At 47.1% G+C, this 19,999-nt stretch overlaps 1 long non-coding RNA gene across 2 annotated transcripts; it reads left to right on the forward strand.

Annotated features, from left to right (window-relative positions):
- The first annotated feature begins 330 nt into the window (after positions 1–330).
- LOC118637913 lies at positions 331–18,087 on the forward strand. 2 transcript variants are annotated; one of them, XR_004960984.1, is made up of 3 exons: positions 331–382; positions 13,371–13,583; positions 17,948–18,087. It is a non-coding gene; the product is annotated as an uncharacterized LOC118637913 (long non-coding RNA). The 2 variants fall into 2 exon arrangements; XR_004960983.1 differs by lacking the exon at positions 331–382 and adding an exon at positions 10,829–11,024.
- Positions 18,088–19,999: the final 1,912 nt, after the last annotated feature.

The following is a 19,999-nucleotide window of genomic DNA, read 5'->3' on the forward strand; positions in this document are numbered from 1 at the left end:
GCCACTTCCACAGGGCCTGGCCAGGTGAATGCGGAGGTAGGTAATTCTCCCTGCAGGAGTCACCCACCAGGCTTCTGTGCCTGCCCTTTCTCCCCTCCGCTTCCTCCCTGGAGACTCATCCACTTTGAACCCAACACTGAGGGCGGCTCCCCGGTAAGACCACAGTGAGAGTGTAATGGGGGTGGCGGTGGCTTGGGGCTGGACTTTCTCAGAAGACCCCTCTACATGTCTGAGTGTCTCCTCCAAGTGAAGTTTCCTCCACCCCCACCTAGCCCCACCCTCCACACCCTCCCTGACCTCACAAACTACTTCCCTCTGTGCGAACTAGGGTGTGACTGTCACCCCTGCAGCGGAGCTACAGGCCCTGGAGAAACAAGCTCAGGTTGTTCAGGGGTGATGGAATCGGGGTGGGGGTGGGGGTGGGGTGGGAGCTAGAGGTCGGTGAAGGGAGATACAAGAAACACAAAAGGGAATTGAGAAGGTCTGGCAACGAGCAGACTACGTGGGGCAAGAGGGAGTAGGTGGGGCACCCCTGAGCTGACTGGAACCGTGCCTCTTCTCCCTGGATTTCTCCCAGCCCTTCCCTCCCCAGCCTCAGAGGTCCTGGGACTCTGCCAGCTCCCGAGCAGGGTCCTTTCAATTCCTGATTAAAATCCCCTTCTTGGCTCCTTTGCCGCATTCCCCTCCTCCCCCTGACCTCCTCCCCCTAACCTCCTCCCTTTCCCATTCTGCTAATGAGTCCTTTTAGAGAATGTTCTGGGGGTGGGTTGGGGTGCAGCCGTGGAGTCATTGGTGGCCTCTAGACCTCCCTCTGAGCTTGGTTCCTACAGACCTGTGTGCCCGAGCTACCTCTACTGTGTGGCTCACCTCACCCTTGCCCTCACATACAGAGGGACACAGTGCTGGACAACAGGAAGGGGCCAGGCCACGGGGTAGGAACCTCCGCAGGTCTTTGGACTGCGGTCACTCAGCTCCCATCTGGGCTCCTTGATGAGACAGTCAGGGCAAGGCAGTCTACATCTGAAGAACAGATTTATTTACCATTCCTAGAGTCACATGTGCTCATGGTAGAAAATTTGGGCAGCACAGAAAAAAGAGATCACCCCAAATTCCACAACCTGGAGAAAACATCTTCTGGCATTTTGATGCATTTGTTTTTGCCCTTTGTTCAATGCTTATCATTGTCGCTGTGGCTGCCTGTAATACAAGGTGTCTATCAATTGATAGCCTGCATTCCCTGCCCCTCCCACCCCCTCTGACTTTCTTTTTTGAGTATTTGCCCATTAAAAAGTCTTCCAAATGAATGATTGACATTTAATGAATAGATATCTGTCTTCCAAGACTAAGACAGTGTATGGATCCAGGAGTTAGAAATGATGACATTAACAACCCCACTCATCACTATCCCCCTGACTTCTGTCTGAAAGTTTATCAGGAAGACAGGTGGATCAAACTTTCCTCTCTGTGAGGGGGAGGCTGTCCAGATGGTATCTGTGGGCTTAGGGTGGGCTAGAAGGCTGGGGGTAGAAGGTGGACACAGGAGGATTGTTTATAGCTGCTCATTCCCCTCTTGAAGCTCCCGTGACCAGAGAACTTCCTCCGGAATGGAATGTGAGCCAGTTACCTGACAGCTGGGATCAGGGCTCAGAACCATGCGGGTGTTTGTTTTGATGCTTAAGCAAGAAAAATGACTCAACACGAACGGTGCCAAAATAAAGTTGGATCAGACAAGGGAGTTTTATCTGTTTTCCTGGGAGTGCCAACGTGATTCTCCCACATCATGGTTTATTTTTCTGATTTCCTGGATTGCCCTGCGTCTGGCGTGTATTCCGGATCAGATGCTCCCTTGTTGTAGAGATGGTGGCCAGCACGGCCCAAAAGGCCACGGTCGGAGCCTATGGGTCTCGTCCCTCGAAGGCACAGTTCTCGATCCTATGTCGGGTTCTCTGGGGCTAGCACAAGGCCGAGAGTGGAGCGTAGGAGGGAAGCACAGCCAACAGCAGCTGCGAAACTACCTCAAAGACACTCGACACAAGCTGCAAGGGAGAGTTCCCAGAAAAAGGCTTGGGGGCCACGCGTCTCACCTTTGAGGGTCAACAGGTGGACTGTGCGGGGACTGAGACCACTTGGAGTAGGAGGGAAGTGAGAGGAGAACGGGGGGTAAAGGTGAAGGGTTAGAAGCAGGGCTTGATTACCCAAAAGGCTAACCATCATGCTTGGGCATCTGGAAGACAAGGGAGCCACAGGAAGGGAGGAAAAATAATTTCCTTCTACCTTTCTAAGTTCTTCCAGGTAGTCTAATCAAATTGACATGACACAGATTGACAGGAGAAAATAACCAAATGTATTCCATGTCTACTACACGTGGAGGCTCCATAAGAATAGAGGACCCAAGGACAAACAGCTGTGGAGGCTAATCTGCCCTTCTGGACGAAGGAGAGGGAGGAGGGTAGGGGTCTTGGACTTCAAAGGGAAAGTAGGTAATTGGCAGGTTAGGTAATAGTCTGCGAGAACAAGCCCAGAGCCACCTCAAGGTTGTCCAGTTGACGAATGAATGGGCATCCAGGCAGTGAGCGTGGCGGGCGAAATGCTGGCGGACACGGAGCAAGGTGAGGTCACAGAGCGCTGGGGACAGCTGGGAAAGTCTCAAGGAACAGGAGAAATGTGAACCAGACCTTGAACACGGTTAGCATTGGTACAAGCAGAGAAGAAAGAAAGAATTGTGCTAAGTGGTAAAAAAAAAAAAAAAAAAAATACAGCCATGAAAGTCAGGGTGCAGATTTAATTATAGAGGAAGGGTCCTGGGAGGTAAGGCAGGTTGAAGCCAGATTATGGAAAGTACTAGAAAAGCAGGCTGGGGACTTCAGTTCCCGTTATAGGCAATATCTTTTCCATTGAGTGCTCTAGGCCACACTAATCTATTCCTACAGACACTCTGCATTTTTTAATGCCACTTATTCTTTAGTATTTAGATATTATATTGCCTTGTATTATTTTCTCTGTTGGATGTATGTGCCACACTGTGCCCTAAGCAAGATTGTAATAGGACAGGTTGCATTCAGATTTGCTAACTTGATATGACTCTGTGGTAGTATATCTTAGAAGCTGAGAGGTAAGGAAGGCTTGGGGGGGACCCATGGACTAGCTGGGGTCATACTGTTGTGACAGCTTTAAGTCCTGCCACTGCACGGGCACCATCATCGGCACACTTGAAGTCTCTCCGATGTTGGTGTTAAAGCTGTTGGAGTTGCCTTGGTCCTCTAGTGTGCGCAGTCTCTCTCAGACCATATTTGATGTACCTCCCATCGATGAATACAGAACCCTCACATATAAGTGGAAGGGACAGCTTTCTGCTGAAGGGTCTTAAACCTTCCAGATTCATTTCGGTTTTGCTTGGTCAAACTCCTTAACGTTCCTGGGGAAAAAACAATCAAAAACAAAAATTAAAAAAAACCTCAGTCTCATTATTTAGCAAGAGAACTGCCTCATGCCCCTCACCCCCTGCCCCTCTAGAGATCCCAGCTGCCCTTCTCAGTTTAACCCTGAGGAGGAAATCAACCAGGAACTTTGGGAGTCAGCTGACCAAGGGCAAAAAGCAAGAACTGTGCAGAGCAAACTTGCCCTGCCTGTATATTTGCTTTGGTTTAAAGAGTTACTGGGCATAGCATACTAACCTTTTGTTTTTCAGGGAGCTTTATTTTCTTGGTCACATATTTTCTCTATGTGACCAATCAGAGTCTTAAAATAGACTCAACTTTTTTCTCTGTAGTTCAGCCAGAATGGTGACAGTGACCCCTGGGCCATTGGTCTTACTCACATGCCAAGAACATGACCAATCAGGAGTGTGTGGGCTTCTTATCTACCCAGGGCATAGCTGTTCGTTCCTCTCACTTCCTCTTGAGCCACAGTCTTTGGTGGCTCCGACCACCACCACGTGGTCCAGTCCTCATACAAGTGTCTGTGCTGCAGACGTTGCTAGAGACCCTCCTGGGGGCGTGTGCACAGTCTCACAGACCTGGAGTAGATTACTCTGGTTCTACAGACACTTTTAAACTTGACTTTCCATGAAGCAAGAGCAGCTACGTGGGGGTGGGGGTGAATATGGGCTGGAAAGAGGCCAAACCTGGTGGTTATAAGGCACAAGGGCAACATCTTCCCTTCCCAACAGGAGCCTGCTCATGGCGCGGGGGGCAGGGGCAGCCTGTAGCTGGTCTGTTGATTGAGCCTAGCCTTCAGTCAGCAGTTGCTGACTATCCTCAGCCTATTTCCTCCTCCACCTACACATACTTTCGCCGGAGTAAGACTTGCTGTTCACAGAACCCGCCCCCCACTTGTACCCCGGCCCAAGTCACATACATATAGGCAGCTGTGCCAGTTCTATACTCTGGTCTGTGTGCCCTGTGTCCACACTCTCCTTTTCTCCTAAGTCCTTCCCTTTCCTCTCTATCAATTCAATCCTTCAAGGTCAGCACAAGGTCTTCCTCCATACAGCCTGTCCAGAATGTTCCTTTGTCTTTCTCACAGTTTGGCCCTGGCTCTTGTCTCTTGTTATTGGATCAGTTTTGTATGTCCTCGGAGTCCGTGAGCTCCAGGGGGGCAGAGGCCATGTTGGATTCTTCTCATGTTTTGCCCCCATTACCGAAGTGACCTGGGAATAAGGGCATTTTATCTCCCCTTGTCACTTCTGAAATGCCCGTGGCTAGGTGCACAAAGTAGATGATTGATAAATGCTTGCTGATTGGTAAACTTATCTATAGTTCATGGTAAGGATCATTAAAATAATCATTAAAATAATAAGAGGCTCAGCATGATCCATGAGCCTTATTTGGGATCCTTGAAAAAGAGCATATTTAAACACATACAAGACTTTGAGTGCATTTCTCTTTCATTTAGTTACTGACCAAGTGGGTCTGACTGTAGCCTCTCTTATGTTCAGTTAGAACACTTCAAATTAGAAAACGCTAAGTAAGCATCTTCTAAGTGTGCTGGATCCTGTGCTGGACCACTTATATGTCCGAGGCCCTTCTCCTGGTCACATATGTCCTTCTTAGTCCTAATGGGAAGTGAGCACCATCACTTAGCACAACCACAGGCTGATCAGGGCAAGGAAAAAACAGGGAAGGAATTCCAAGGGGTCAGAAGCTAGAATGAAGGATTTCCGCTTCCAAGAGCACAAACTGATTGCTTTTTGAAGTAAATACCATGGCCTGTGGGGACTCAAACGACCAATTGTGTAAGCGGCACAGCAGTCACCAGAACCCGACGAGACCTCCACGCGAGGGGAGCCATCTCAAAACTCTTTCTGAGGAGCCAAACCTTTAACAGTCAGAGAACAAAGTCAGCAAAGGTTTCTGAGAAGAGCTAAATTTATCCAGGTTGCCTGAGGTGCTTGAGGGCATGAACTTCAGGGAAAAAAGTACCAATGAGGAACCACTTAGATGCCAGGGAGAGAGACCAGAAAAGACAGTTCCCATGGCTGGTGAGTCACAAAAGCAGAAGGAGGAAATCTCACCAATGCTGATCAGTAGCAGCTGCTTAATCATATCAGTGTGGGTGGTGGTGGTCGTCAAGGGGGAGGGATGGCGCAGGTTGTCTTTAATTGAGGCACTTGAGCCATCCTGGGGATTTAGGGGTCACAGAAGACCAGGAACCACACCAAGCTCCCACTACCTCTAATGACTTATAGAGGTATGAAAGCGTGTCAGCTCATACCCCGTGATTAGAGCATGCAATGTCTAGGGTACAATAGCTTGGTGACATAATGGTAGAATCCCACCTATTAATGTTCCAGAGAGACGATTATGAGACCTCGGTCAATCTGGACAAGGTGTCTAATTTGCAAGGAGTTGGAGGGAGCCAAGACCAAGTATTCTCTTACTCACTCAAGGGTGGCTCTCAGGGTAAGTTGAGCAGGAGGAAGTAGAAGGCCAGGGAGCACTTGTTGTTAGGTATTGGCACCTTCTTGTAAATATCGTCTCGTTTGATCCTTTGAGGTATGTATCATCCCCATTTTGGAGACAAAGAAACTGAGACTTACTGACTTGACATACTCTCAAAAGGTCATATTGATAATAATGAGTAAAGTCTGAGTTAAACAGGCTGCCTAGCTCTGAAGCCCAGGCTCTTTCTTCTCCGCTGCATGTGTTTATTTATTTATTTATTTTTATCCTCATCCGAGGACATTTTTCCATTTTTTGTACAGACAGAGTGGGAGGGAGAGAGAGGAAGAGAGAGAGAGGGAAACATCGATGTGAAAGGAACACATCGAGTGGCTGCCACCTGCACGACCAACCAGGGCCGGGGACAAACTGCAACCGAGGTACGTGCCCTTAGCGGGAACCGAACCCGGGTCTCTCCGGACCGCAGGCCGACGCTCTAACCGCTGAGCCAAACCGGCCAGGGCCCGCTGCATGTGTTTAAACTTGACTTTCAATCCCAGCCAGGGAGGGCTTCCGTGGGGGGCCTGGTGGGGCTGGGACATGGGGGACAAGACCAGAAGCTCCTTGCCGATAAAACTTTCTAGATCTTGGGCCAATCAAAAGCTACCAATCAACCATCACCCCTTCTAGGCCAACTCAACACTCTCCTACTTTGAAGTTCTCTTTTGTGTGTGTTTGTTTTCAAAATGACATTTCTCGGAGAAATTCACTTAACTGGGCGAGAGGTGGATGCTATTGCCTCTTTGCCTTTGCTTCTGGCATGTGATAAGCTTTCCGGTCATATCCCATGTCTCCTCGGTCTGTGCCCTCAGCAGAGAAAGTGCATATTTGCCCAACCTTTATACTACATGGCTCTGAGCAGCCCGGGTCTGATCTGGACGAAGTCCACTTAGCAGAGGGGCGGGTGGCCTTCTGCTGACCTTCCAGAAAACACCTGTCCTCCCCGGGACCCACTGGGACCTGTGCTAGCAGCAACGGTGTTAGGGTGCGGGCAGGGTGTGCAGCAGCCTACTTTTCTGCAGGAAGTCCAGAAATAGCTTCTCCAGGATGAACTTCAGGTGCTTTTGCTCACCCTTACATTCTCTCACTTCCTCCTTTCACTTCAAACATTGGCCACACGTGCTTGTAGCGCATGTGTAACACCTGAGAGGAAGACAAACAATGAGCATCTCATACCTCAGTTCGAGAAAGTTATTCAAAGAGAGGTGTAGGCTTCAAGAGCTCCTTGTCTTCTCCTGTTCTTGTCCTAGGCTGGCATCCCTTAGGATTTTGTCTGTGTCCGCATTCTCTGTGGGCGACCTTATTCTTCAATACGACAGCAATCACCACTTATATGTCGATGGCTCTAAAACATCTCTTCTCAGACCTCAGTAGCCACCTGTCCACTCGACACCTCTACTTGGAAATCCCTCAGACACAGTGACTGCTCAGTAAGCCACTGTTGAATGCATGGACTGTCTACACCCTAAAGGTTGGCACCTCAGGCAGAGGTGAGCCTCTGACTTGATGGATTTCATAGACTTCCTTTCATTGTTGCTTTATGAGGCAGTGCGGAGTAGGGGAAGGAATCATAGGTTTCGGAATTACTCCTGTGTTCAGAACCTCATCCGTGTCTGTCTTGAAGGCTACAGAGCCAACTCTGAGGCAGGTTTATGGAGTCCCACGCACGATCCTAGATCTGGTTCTGATGCCAGTGAGCTGGGGAGCTTTGGGTAAGACCCTTGCCTCTCTGGCTCTCATGAGAGAGTTGGATTGGATGAGTTTTGAGGTCCTTTCTAACGCTCACCTTCCAGGATGAAGCATTCTAGTGCCTCTGGGGAGGACATTTTATTTCGACTAACTAGCTGAGAGTTTTTGTTGGAAGGAGATACTGTAAATCTCAGCAACTTGGCAAATTTCGCTGTTTTTCTATAGCTTTGTCTAGACCTCTCTAAGTGAGTCTGAGAACTAGTTGTTAGTTTCGACACTGGGCAAAATTCACACTTCTGTCATAGATGTTTACATAGTAGGCTTACAGGAGACAGTAAAAATATCCGCATCCAGCACAGACACCTATTTTTGTCTTACTCATTTACTGTCCTTTTCCGGGCAAGTCTTGTCTGCGCAGGTGACTGGGCAGAGAGAGCCACAACTCCAGGTCGGTAACTGCTCCATGAAATGTCACATGCACAAATGATGCATCCGAGTGAGTTGTCGTTTTTCCAAGTACCCACCTTGGTAGGTGCATAGTTATTCTAAAACTGTTTGGGGGCTATTTCTGATGGCACGTTCATTTAAATTCTGATCAAGGTGACATAGGCCCTGTTGAGACACGTCAAATGTGCTAAAAACAGGTCACACAGCAGTCTGGCAGCCTCCTGACCACCTCCCCGACACCCTGCTCCCCAGAAGCAACTGATTCAAGTCTTTTAGCTCTTTCTGGTGACATGTGCTTCCATATTTTAAAACAATATGCCCTCTTACTGCCGTCACTAGATTAATCATTTAACACTACTTTTCCCATGGATGAGAGTTAAGATTTTTTTATATCCTCTTTTCTTTCTCTCATGCTTCGCCTTTCTCCAACAGAGAATTAGAAACAACATCCAGTGTTTAGAGTCTCATGACCACGGACAGATTGTTCACGCTAAGCCGAGTGGTGGATATGACTTCAACCTTTTGTTTTTTTCAGATTGTTCAGGATTGCCTGCCTCCTCCTCCTCCCCACCCCTTCCCCATGTCCCTCATTCTCTTCTTTTGTCAGTTACTTTGTATCTCTGGCTAAATTCCCCGACACCGTTTGACGTCCTCTCTTTACAAATTTCCCTGTGGTCACACCAGGTGTCTGCGGGGGATGGAGGGCATTTCCCATTCCTCTTGAAGCCTGCTGTGTGTCCAGCTCCGTTTTTTTTCTGGAGCCTCTGTCCTCCAGCTCCTCTCTGGCTTGCTCTCCTGACCAGCTGCAGACCTGTCCACATGGGACCTCCCGTCACAGTCCAGGAATCTCCTTCATCTTTCTCTTACGTTGCATCTATTTCTTGGATCTCACGCTTTTCCCTTGCTTGACTTATACCTCATTTTGTTGAGGGCACATTCTCTAAGAATCCCTGAGAAAGGGTACCTAGGCATTACATATTCTGAAATCGTGCTTGCATGAAAATCCCTGTATTCTATGCTCACATTTCGGGACCTTTAGTTGGAAATATGTGAACATAATTTTGCTTCAAAAAAACAATTTTGTTTTTGGCCTACTAATTTCTAGAGCTAAAGTTGGGAAGTCTACTGCTATTCTTATTCCCCATTTTTGGTCTGCACCCTATTTTTCCCCATGGAAGCCTTTGTTTATCTCTAGGATGTTAAATTTCCACGATTATATACTTCAGTGTGAGTCCTTTTTAATTCATTATATTGTGCACTTGGTGGGCCTTTGTCTGCAACTTTATATTCTTCAATTTCTTGTATCATTATTATTATTTAAATAATGTCTATCATTTTCCTATTTTCTTTTTTGAACTGTTATTGGTCAGGAAAATAACTCCCTAGATTGATTCTCTGATTTTTAAAATATTTTTTTTTTGTTTTAACTTTTTTAAAAAAAATTTTTTATTTTGTTCAGATAGAGTGGGAGGGAGAGAGAGAGAGAGAGAAACATCGATGTGAAAAGGACACATCGAGTGGTTGCCACCCACACAACCCAACCAGGACCGGGGACAAACTGCAACTGAGGTACATGCCCTTAGCGGGAACCGAACCCGGGTCTCTCTGGACCGCAGGCCAATGCTCCAACCGCTGAGCCAAACTGGCTAGGGCTTTAAAATCTTTTAATCCATCACTTTGCATATTTTCTATACCTTTTGGGAGACTCCTTCAACTTAATTTTTTGTATCTCCCACTGAGTTGATTATATTTTTACAATAAACTTTTACATGGTTTCTTTTGTTGTTTTTGCATCTTACTCTATTTTCATGGATATAAACTTTCTCCTCTCTCTCTGAAGATACTAATGATACCAATGATATATGCATGGTCATTTTCTATTTCTGAATTGCTTCTGCTTCCTTTAGGTTGTTTTATTATTGCGTCTTATTATCTCCATCTTTCATGTTGGAGGGTTTTCTTAAGTATCTGATACTTCCTAGTTGTCTGTTCTTATTTAAGAGAGAAGTTTATCCACTGGTGGGCTGCATTTTAGGAGGTCGTCAGGTGGCAAGTGGGCTTTTACACACATAGCTGGTCATTTTCTTTTTTTTTTTTTATCCTTACCCGAGGACGTTTTTCCACTTTTTGTTCAGATACAGTGGAAGGGGGAGAGGGAGAGAGAGAGAGAGAGAGAGAAACATCGATGCGAAAGGGACACATTGAGTGGTTGCCACCCACATGACCCAACCAGGGCCGGGGACAAACTGCAGCCAAGGTGCGGTGCTCTTAGTAGGAACCGAACCCGGTCTCTCTGGACCGCAGGCTGATGCTCTAACCACTGAGCCAAACAGGCCAGGGCTGGCTGGTCATTTTCGGGAGACAGGAAATGTAGTACAATGGCCAGGTCATTGATACAGGGGTCAATTAATTAGTATGGTAAAAGTTCAATGTTTTTCAAACTCTTTTGTTTAGAGTGACTTTTTGTTAGTTTGATTGTTGTTTGATTCTTGAACTTGAGAAATCATCAAAGGGATTGATAAGTGATTACCTCTTTGAAGTCATTTCAGATGTCCGAACCTTGGAGCTGGCTGAACGGTTGGAACTTCAACACGTTGAGCCTGAAGAGCACACCCTGTTTGGGGATGGGCACAAACAACCAGCTGGAAAAGAGAAAAGGGAAGATTACTTGGATATTATGACTACCCACAGAATCGATACAATTGTGCCAAGCAAGAGTGGGGTGATTGTATAGATACAAAATTTTAATGTTATATGATCTTTGTATTTGACTTTCAAGTGAGCAGCTTCTTGCAATATCACTACATGATTGATGCTGGTATTAGAAAGCTCTCTGCAACGGGACAGTTATGTGGGAGTAAAGAAATGATAGACAACACTGTCTGCAAATACGTTGACGTGTCTTCTCTCTGCTCTGAAAACGAGAAGGCTTCAGATTTGAAATGAAAGGTGCGGTGTCTGTGCTCGCTCAAGTCCAGCCGTGGCCTGCTGTGCCAGGCATCCAGTCCATCACTGAACCCAAGGGTGATGTTCTTTACTCTTGGCTCTGTGCATCCAACCACCTGTTCTTACTCTTAACTCCTTGTCAAGACCAAGTCTAAGAACCTTTGCTCAGCTGTTTAAATCTACTGACTTCCCTAGCACGTATTAATGCATGACTTAGATTGTTCTTGGGTCTAGTCACAAGCACAAGAGCTCCCCAAAGGCTAGGCATTTGTGAATGAAGTCTGCTCCGCGATCAGTGTAGAGAATTCTGGGTCTGGAGGGAACTGGGGAAGGGGCACTGTCGTTAATGGGCAGCCTCACCCTCACTCCAGTCGGTTGCTTTCTGGTGGGAATGCAGGTCAAGGGTCATGTCTCCCAGTTTTCCAAGAGAATCCAGATAGTCAGCTTTTTATATGATTTAAAAAATTTTTTTTCTTTATTGATTTTAGAGAGAGGAAGGGAGTGAGAGAGATAGAAACATCGATGAGAGAGAACATCGATTGGCCGCCTCCTGCATGCCCCACCACTGGGGATTGGGCCCACAACCTGGGCATGTGTCCTGTCCGGGAATTGAACCAGTGACCTCTCGGTGCATGGGTCGATGCTCAACCACTGAGCCACACCAGACGGGCTTTTTATGTGATTTTTAAAAAGCTATGGCTCAGTTTTGCGAAAGCATGGTGTAGGGCAAGCACAATGGGTGTGTCGCGCTGTAGGTCGGTGGCCTCTGGCCTCAGTTTCTCTTTCTGTGAGGCACTGAGCTTCCTGAGCTGTTGTTTCCGGATGCCCGCAGCAGTGACTGCACTAGCCAGAGCATGGCAGCTGCCTGGGAAGCGCTCATCGTCCCAGAACGCCACATCCAAGCCTAACAAAATCATTGCCTCAGCTGACTCTGCCACCTGCAGCTGGTGCCAAGAAAAGTCTTCCCCTAAAACTCCTCCTCCTCCCCCCAATTCTGGTGGGTCTTACGCATTTGCCTGGTATTAATGTGTTCTCTCTCATCTTTACATAGAGTGCTCCCTCAACCTACCGTTGCTCTGAGCTAACACTAACAATGAAAACTCATCGCCTCCTTTTAGTTACTCAGCCTTCCACATATGATGCGCCCCAGAAATCGCTCCCGATCATAGGTCCACCACAGGCATCTCTGATGTTACACACAGGGGTGCTCCTCAGCCCTGTGCACCCTTTACCTGACGGCCAGTCAATAGCATTTCACACTCTTTGTTTGTCCTCCTTGACACTCCTTTGGTCCTTAGTCTTTGAGACTCTGCTTCCTCCTGAATTTTCTTCAGTCCTCCTGGGTATTCCTCCATAGGCCGCTTTTCCGGCCCAACCCCTAAAATGCCAATTTTCTGTAGGTTTCACTCTGGGCCCTCTCCCCTGTCCCTCCACAGATTCACCCTGGATGACCTAATGCTCTCCCATGACTCTCCCCTGCCCCTTGTCCCATGAGTGCTGACGATGCCTAGGTCTGCTGTCCCCACTCCAGACTCACCCAACCAGCTGCCTCTGGCAGTGTCTGTCTCCATTGATACTTCAGACTCGCACACCCAGTCCCAGGCTGAGCTCATTCCCAATCTGCCTCCTAGGCTGCTCTTCCTGCATCTGTTCTTTGGTGGAGACAGGCTGTCGCCTAGTGCCCCGCGCGTGAACTCCGGACCCTTTCCCGGCGTAGGCTATCCAATAAGCCCCAAAAGGCACCTGCTTGAAACACCAAGGAAAAAAATGAGCCCAAAAATCATTTTGAAAGAATTTAATGCTTTAAAAATGTATCAAAGTAGCCATCCTAGAATAACACAGACAACTTTTTGGAATTGTTTGTATTTGTTTTATGGCTGGATAATACCATTATTTCGAATGATGTATCCAGGAGGGTGGGTTGGCATGACCTTTTTCAGGGACTAGAACCACTAAGTCAGTTCTTACTGCTGTCCTGGTCATCCTCAGCCAGGCCTGACTGGTTCCTGCCCCTGTTGATTTTGCTTCATTGATGGCAATTGAGCTAATTCTAATGCTACCTTCGGGCTCTTGCTGTCTGCTACCTAGACCGCTACAGCAGCCTCACAGGGCTGTGTGCTCGCTTCCTGTCTGTCCCTCTCCTTCCTGAGATCATTCCGTTGCAGCTTAGTAAATGCAAGGGACGGTCCAACGACAGCCTGGCTGACAAGGCCCTGCGGGCTCCACAGGCCCCGTGGGCTCCACAGGCCCCGCTTGTCCTCACTGGGCCGCCTCATGTCCACGCACCAGCTTACTTCCAGCCTTCACTCTGCCCTTCTCAGGCTCATTCCACCCCTACCGCGCCCACAGGCCCCGACTCGAGGAAAGAGTCTGTAGGAGAAGTGGAAGAAAGGCAGAGGAATCTAAACTTGGGGTCTCTAGAGAAGAAATGGACCCCCGTTCCCAGTTCTTCAGCTTCCGGATGAGGAAGGCGCAAACAGGCAGAGATAGACCTCGGCTAAGGAACCTTTCCTGCTGTCCCCGGCTTGTCTTCCGGTCCTGGCTTTTGCCCATCCGATGCAGGTAGACTTGTTTTTGGGGCCACATGCACAAGGGGGCCATTGTCTTTCTCTCAATGCTCCACTCAGTGTGAGCGTCTTCGCGTCACCAGCCACGAGCCAGCCTCTCAGCTGACAGACCCGAGTCTGCTGTAAACAGGGTCCGGGAGGACGCTCTGTGCGCCTCTGGTCAGGGCTCAGCCTTGGCCGGGGAGGATGGCATTACTCAGTAGAGCCCCATCCTTTTCCCTTCCCAACACTGTTTGCCCATTTTCACCGGGGGGCTGACACGGGGGTGGAGGGGGAGGTAGAATACAGCGGAGGGAGCTGTTTGTTTTTTCTTTGTGATAACAATACAACATCTGTTCCCCAGCCTGGCAGCTGGACCACACTGAAATGATGTGAGCATTCATTGCCCTCCGGATCTGGGGGTGGGGAGTGGGAGAAGGAAGGAGGGCGGGCGCGGCAAGGGCCAAAGTGTCCCCGAACAATGGCAATAGCAACAATAATGCAAATACCTTCAGCACCACCTGCCAGGCTGGGAGCCCACGGAGCTGGGTAACTGGATGTTCTGGCTGAGCCGCGTGTTGCAACTATGCACTGAACAGCAGCCTGCGAGCTTCGTGGAAGAATTACCCAATTAAAGGGTGGTGTTTACCTGGTAAATATCTATTTTGGCTTATGCACTTTGATAGAAAACTTCTTTATTTACCCAAAAGTGATGCCGAGAGCGGTAAAGTGAGAGCTGGAGCAAAAATGAAAAGGAGCCCTGGCCGGTTTGGCTCAGCGGTTAGAGCGCTGGCCTGCGGTCCAGAGAGACCCGGGTTCGGTTCCCACTAAGGGCGCGTACCTCGGTTGCAGTTTGTCCCCGGCCCTGGTTGGTCGTGCGGGAGGCAGCCACTGGATGTGTCCCTTTCACATCGATGTTTCTCTCTCTCTCTCTCTCTCTCTTCCTCTCTCTCCCTCCCACTCTATCTGAACAAAAAATGGAAAAATGTCCTCTGGTGAGGATTAAAAGAAAAAAAGAAAATAAGAGTTGGAGAGAACAGTGAGGGGAAAGAAGGACCCACCTCCTCCTGGTTTTCCTCCACCTTCTCCCTTGAACTGCCCGTTCTCTGATGTCTCAGGTGGGCACGCTTCTGGTCCCAGTCGGTGGGCCTTGTCTCCCTGCTACCTGTACCCCCCTCAGTGTTTTCATCTAGTGCGATGACGATAGGTATGATCTAATTTTAGGAACTTTCTATAGGTCTTTTTAAAATTTTTTTTATCCTCACCCGAGGACATTTTTCCATTTTTTGTTCAGATAGAGTGGGAGGGAGGGAGGGAGAGGGAGAGAGAGAGAGAGAGAGAAAGAGAGAAACATCGATGTGAGAGAGACACATCAACTGGTTGCCACCCATATGACCCCAACTGGGGCCGGGGACAAACTGCAACCAAGGTATGTGCCCTTAGTGGAAACTGAACCCTGGTCTCTCTGGACCGCAGGCCGATGCTCTAACCACTGAGCAAAACTGGCCAGGGCAGGTCTTTTTTTTTTTATAATTTATTTTTTTTCTTTATTGATTTTAGAGAGAAAGGAAGTAAGAAGAAGAGAGAGATAGAAACATCAATAAGAGAACATCAATTGGCTGCCTCCTGCATGCCCCCAACTGGGGATCAAGCCCACAACCTGGGCATGTGTCCTGACCGGGAATCGAACTGGCAACCTCTTGGTGCATGGGTTGACGCTCAACCACTGAGCCACACTGGCCGGACTATAAGGTCTTAACTGTAAGGATCATTCCCAATTTATTTCGCTAGCACAGACCCTGAATTCCAGCCTCATAGATCCAAATACCTGCTTATCTCCAAGTGGATGTCTAGAGGCGAATCCAGCCAAGCACCCCCAAAATGAGGGTTTGATGTCTCAGAACCCCGTCACTTCTCCCCACCTAGTCTACTCATCCCTCCAAGCCATCACTAGTTCTTACCTGGATCGTCACAACAGCTTTCCAACTGCTTGGCTTTCACTTGTGTGCTCCCCTCCCCCACCCCATCTATTCCCAAGGCTGCAAGAATCCTGTAAAGGTTTAATGCCCATCAGCCTCTTCTCAAAACCCCAACAGCTCCTCTTCTCACTCAGAATAGAAGCTGAAGCTCTTACAGTGGCCTAGAGGTTCTCTACAGTATGGCTTTCCGTTAACTCCGACCTTGCACACTATCAGCTCCGCTCCCCTTCGCTGGCCTGTCTTTCTAGACTGTGCCAGGCACACTCCCTGGCTTCTTCCTAAACTGTTCTTTCTGTTTTTTTGCTTCTTCTACTCTCTCCTCTTTAGGCCTTCGTCTTAGCATTCCGTGATCTCCTTTCTTTAGTGTATTTTTCTCCACAACACGCCCCATCTAACAAGTTATATCTACGTTACTCATTGCCCCTTCCCCACGATGATGCAAGCTACATGAGGGCAGGAGTCTTTGTCTCCGTTGTGCTCACCTGGAACAGTGCTTTGCCCATAGAAGGCACTCAGCAAACATTTGATGAATGAATGAACTGAGGAATAAATGAGCAGAAGCATGAGCTCTGCAGGGGTGGTAGAGTGCCCGAGGCTCATTCCACACCCTCCGAATCCATGAGAAAGTGCTCGCGGGGGTTTGTTTTGGGTACTACAGCATCTCTCCTCCCCTGATAGAACAGCGGGCCGGAAGGCAAGGTAGACTCTATTCCTGGGGACCCATTATGGCTCTTGGGGAAGGGATTTGGGGCTGCCCCTCGCAAAGGACATGAACCAAGGCTTCCATTCCAGTTACAGAGCTCCCTCCTGCTCTTTGTACAGATGGGCTGACGTTAAGGGTTCCTGGGCAAGGCAGTAGGTTACAGATGAAGGTGACATGGGAACAACTGTCACACAGAGACAGAAGCGGAGAAGGTGAGGGATGCAGGCCGTCAGGTCAGGGCCTAAACCCTCTCCCTCCGGAGCAGACCACAGCCCTCTCTTCTGCAACCTTCCCTGGGGCTACCTGGGCCAATGGCTTTGCTTCTTCACACAGGGCTGAACAAAATGCAACAGTGGTCATTGCCATTGTCCGTGCTAACCAGTGCCTTACATTTGCATGGTATGCTGAGAACTTCATCCTCATTTCTAAGGCATTTGAGAGCCAGTCATATGCAAGGAAACTGCGAACTGTTAGTGGTGTTAAAGACAGCTCTCACTCAGCACAGTGAGTGCTATGAATTGTTAATGTAACTAAAGCAACAGGTAGTAGGCGGATCTTATTTCCTTTTTACAGATTAGAAAACAGATTTAGAGTTTAACTTGCTCAAGAATACCTGGGGGTTAGAAGAGCTCTGTGGATTGGATTTGAGCTTTGTTTTTCTGGTGCCCAGTTCAATGATCTGACCTTTATTTTACATTGTGTGTTATTCAAAGGTGACTTCCTCAACATTTTAGAAACTCTCACAAATTGTCACAACAGCTTGTGGCCTCCCTTTACCTGGTCCAGAAGCAAAAGCAAAATGATGTGCGAGCTGTTTGTCTTTTGGGAAGTCTACTTGCTAACGTTGCAGGCAGGAGCCAGGCTCCTTTGGTAATCCATTAGAATTCTGTCACTCATGAACTTACCCCAGCTCTGCCACTTACTAGTGAGTGACACCCATGACGTTTTTAACCTCTCTAAGCCTCAGGTTCTTCCTTTGTAGTATGGGGGTAATAATAGCTCCTCCACCAAAAGGATGTCATCGGGATTAATGAAGTATAATGGTATAATAATGTACTGGTGTTCTAGGGCTGTCGTAACAAAATGCCAGACTGTGTGGCTTAAACAGAAATGTATTTCTCATAGTTCTGGAGGGTAGAAGTCCCAGATCAAGGTGTCAGCAGAGTTGGTTTCTCCTCAGGCCTCTCTCGTTGGCTTGTAGGTGGCCACCTCTGTGCTTTGTCCTCACAGGGTTTTTCTTTTGTGCCCCTGGTGTTGTTTTCTGTGTCCTAGTCTCTTTTTATAAGGACACCAGTCACAATAGATTGGGGCTCACCCCAACAGTTTCACTTGAACTTAATCACTCCTTTTAAAGACCCTATCTCCAAATGCAGTCACATTCTGAGGTTATGGGGTTGGGGCTTCAACATGTGAATTTAGGGAACATAACCCAAAACAAGCACCTAGAACACTGTTTAGCACATAGTATGTTAAATAGAGAAATAAGATCTGTCTTGTTTGAATCCTCATTCTCAGCCTCTACTGCTTCTAAGGAACATTGAGTTCTGCACGTTCATTGCCATGCGTGCACAATTACACTTCCTTCTCTTGTTCTAAATGCATCTCTCTGACTTCCAGAATGGTTTCTAGTCCTGGTATTCTTATACAATGGAGTTCTGGAAGATTCTAAGTTTATTTTCTCCATTGTGATTTTTTTAGAGTTTGGTGGCACCCCCGTTCAGCTTTACCCTTCCAGACCGAGTGGTCCTGTGGCACAGCAGGAAGACCTAGCCTAGGAGTCAGGAGACCTTGGTTCAAGCCTCAGTTCTGCTACAAGCCGGCTTTGGGAAGGTCTTTGACCTTCCAAACCTGTGCTTCTCTAGAAGAAGATGGGGAGAATGGACACAGTGCTGATGCTTCATGTCCAAAGAGTGTGGTCTGTGGAATCAAAACAGATGTGTGTTTGAATTCCACTGCTGTCACTTTCTAGTTGGATGTTCTTAACCTCTTTAAGCCTCAGTTTCCTCAACTGTAAAATGGGAGTAATAGTAGCATCACCTCGCTTCTTATGGTGGCCATGAGCCTTACATGAAATAATGCAAATAAAGGCTCCTTAACACAGTCCTTTTAATATAAAGCCTGGCACATCCTAAGTGTGCAAAACCCCTTTCTGCTTCATTCTTTTCTCGAGTCCTCACCCTGTGTGTCTCCGCAGGCAGCTGGCATCCGGAACCATATCATCCGGAACCACGTGCACTGTCCACTTCAGGTGGGGCAAGAATTTGGTTGCGTATGAAGGAGAAATAATGTTCACTGTTTTGTCTCTGTTCATGATGATGATCAGCACTTTGTTTGCCTTTTGTTTTGACCAAAGCAGTACACTCATTTCATGCTCTCTGCTGGGTCATAAATAGAAAACTTCATCAGCCAACTGAATAGGCTCATAATAGTGAGACTGCTAAATTAAGGCCTCTATCATGATCAGAATGTGGAAATTTGTGTGTGTGAGATTCTTTTCATTGGGTTGTATTATCATGCTTCTCGTAGCCTTTTATTATAGCAAAGTGCCAAATAATTTCTTTCTTTTAAAATTTTTGTCTGACCTTCACTGCAATGTACACTATAAATTAATAAATTAATAGCATTATGTTCTATCCACAGATAAAATGGAAAAATAGGAAAGGTGTCTGTCGCATTCCCTTCCCTAACAGTCAAGGGAAACATTTAGTATCCAATTTCTTGGTCCCATCTGAAAGGCTGTCATTTGATCCCTAAGTATGAGTCATATTATCTTATATCTTAATAGCTCTTGAGATAGTTGCAGGAAGAGATGGTTGAAGGTGGCGACAATAAAGTGGAGACTTCTTAAAATAACGACACAGTTTCAAACCAAACAAAATCACAGATAAGATTCAGTTGAAAGAACATTTTGATGTTCTAGGTTTATTCTGTTTCAGTTGTTTTAAAAACAATCAGAAATGTTAGTGCAGCTAAAACAGGTTCTCTTTGTTCTTTAAAAACACTTCTGGTTTTGTGAAAAAGTGTAAGTTGATGGAAGCTAAAGGGAGGTCTATCAAGTTTTAGAAGACAGCAGTTATGTCTCTTGGAAGTCTGCAATTTTCTTGGTTAAATAACTTTACTTCCTTCAACTATTTTTTATCGGACAGGGCTGTCCAATTCTGGGGGTTTTGTCTAGCTGTCACTCAGTGTGTTTGTCAGTCTGGAAGTTGACCTTACCACTTCAGATGTGGATTGATGTGAGCAAAATAAAGTACTACTGCAGTCCTTTGAAATTAAAAAAATTTTTATTTTAAGTTACAGTTTACAGTCAGTATTATTTTGTATTACATTCAGGTATATACCACAGTGGTTAGACAATCATATACTTTACAAAGTGATCCCCTTGATATTTCCAGTATCTATCTGGCACCGTACATAGTTATTACAATATTATTGACCGTATTCCCCATGCTGTACTTTGCATCCTTGTGACTGTTTTGTAACCACCAGTCTGTACTTCTTAAGCCCGTCATCTTTTCACCCAGCCCCCCAACACCTCTTCCCTCTGGCCAACCATCGATCTGTATTGTAGTCAACTAAAACCTCTAAAATAGCTGCTATTTCCTTCTCCTGAACAATAGTATTTTTCTTAAACATTTTATTGTGAAATGATGATAGATTCTTAGGAAGCTGCAAAGATGGTATAGGGCGGTCTCAAATAGCCTTCCTCCAGAGCCCCCAGAGGCCGCATCTTACGTAACTAGAATACAA

Source organism: Molossus molossus, unplaced genomic scaffold (genome assembly GCF_014108415.1).
Source record: "Molossus molossus isolate mMolMol1 unplaced genomic scaffold, mMolMol1.p scaffold_m16_p_20, whole genome shotgun sequence".
Classification (NCBI taxonomy): Eukaryota; Metazoa; Chordata; class Mammalia; order Chiroptera; family Molossidae; genus Molossus; species Molossus molossus.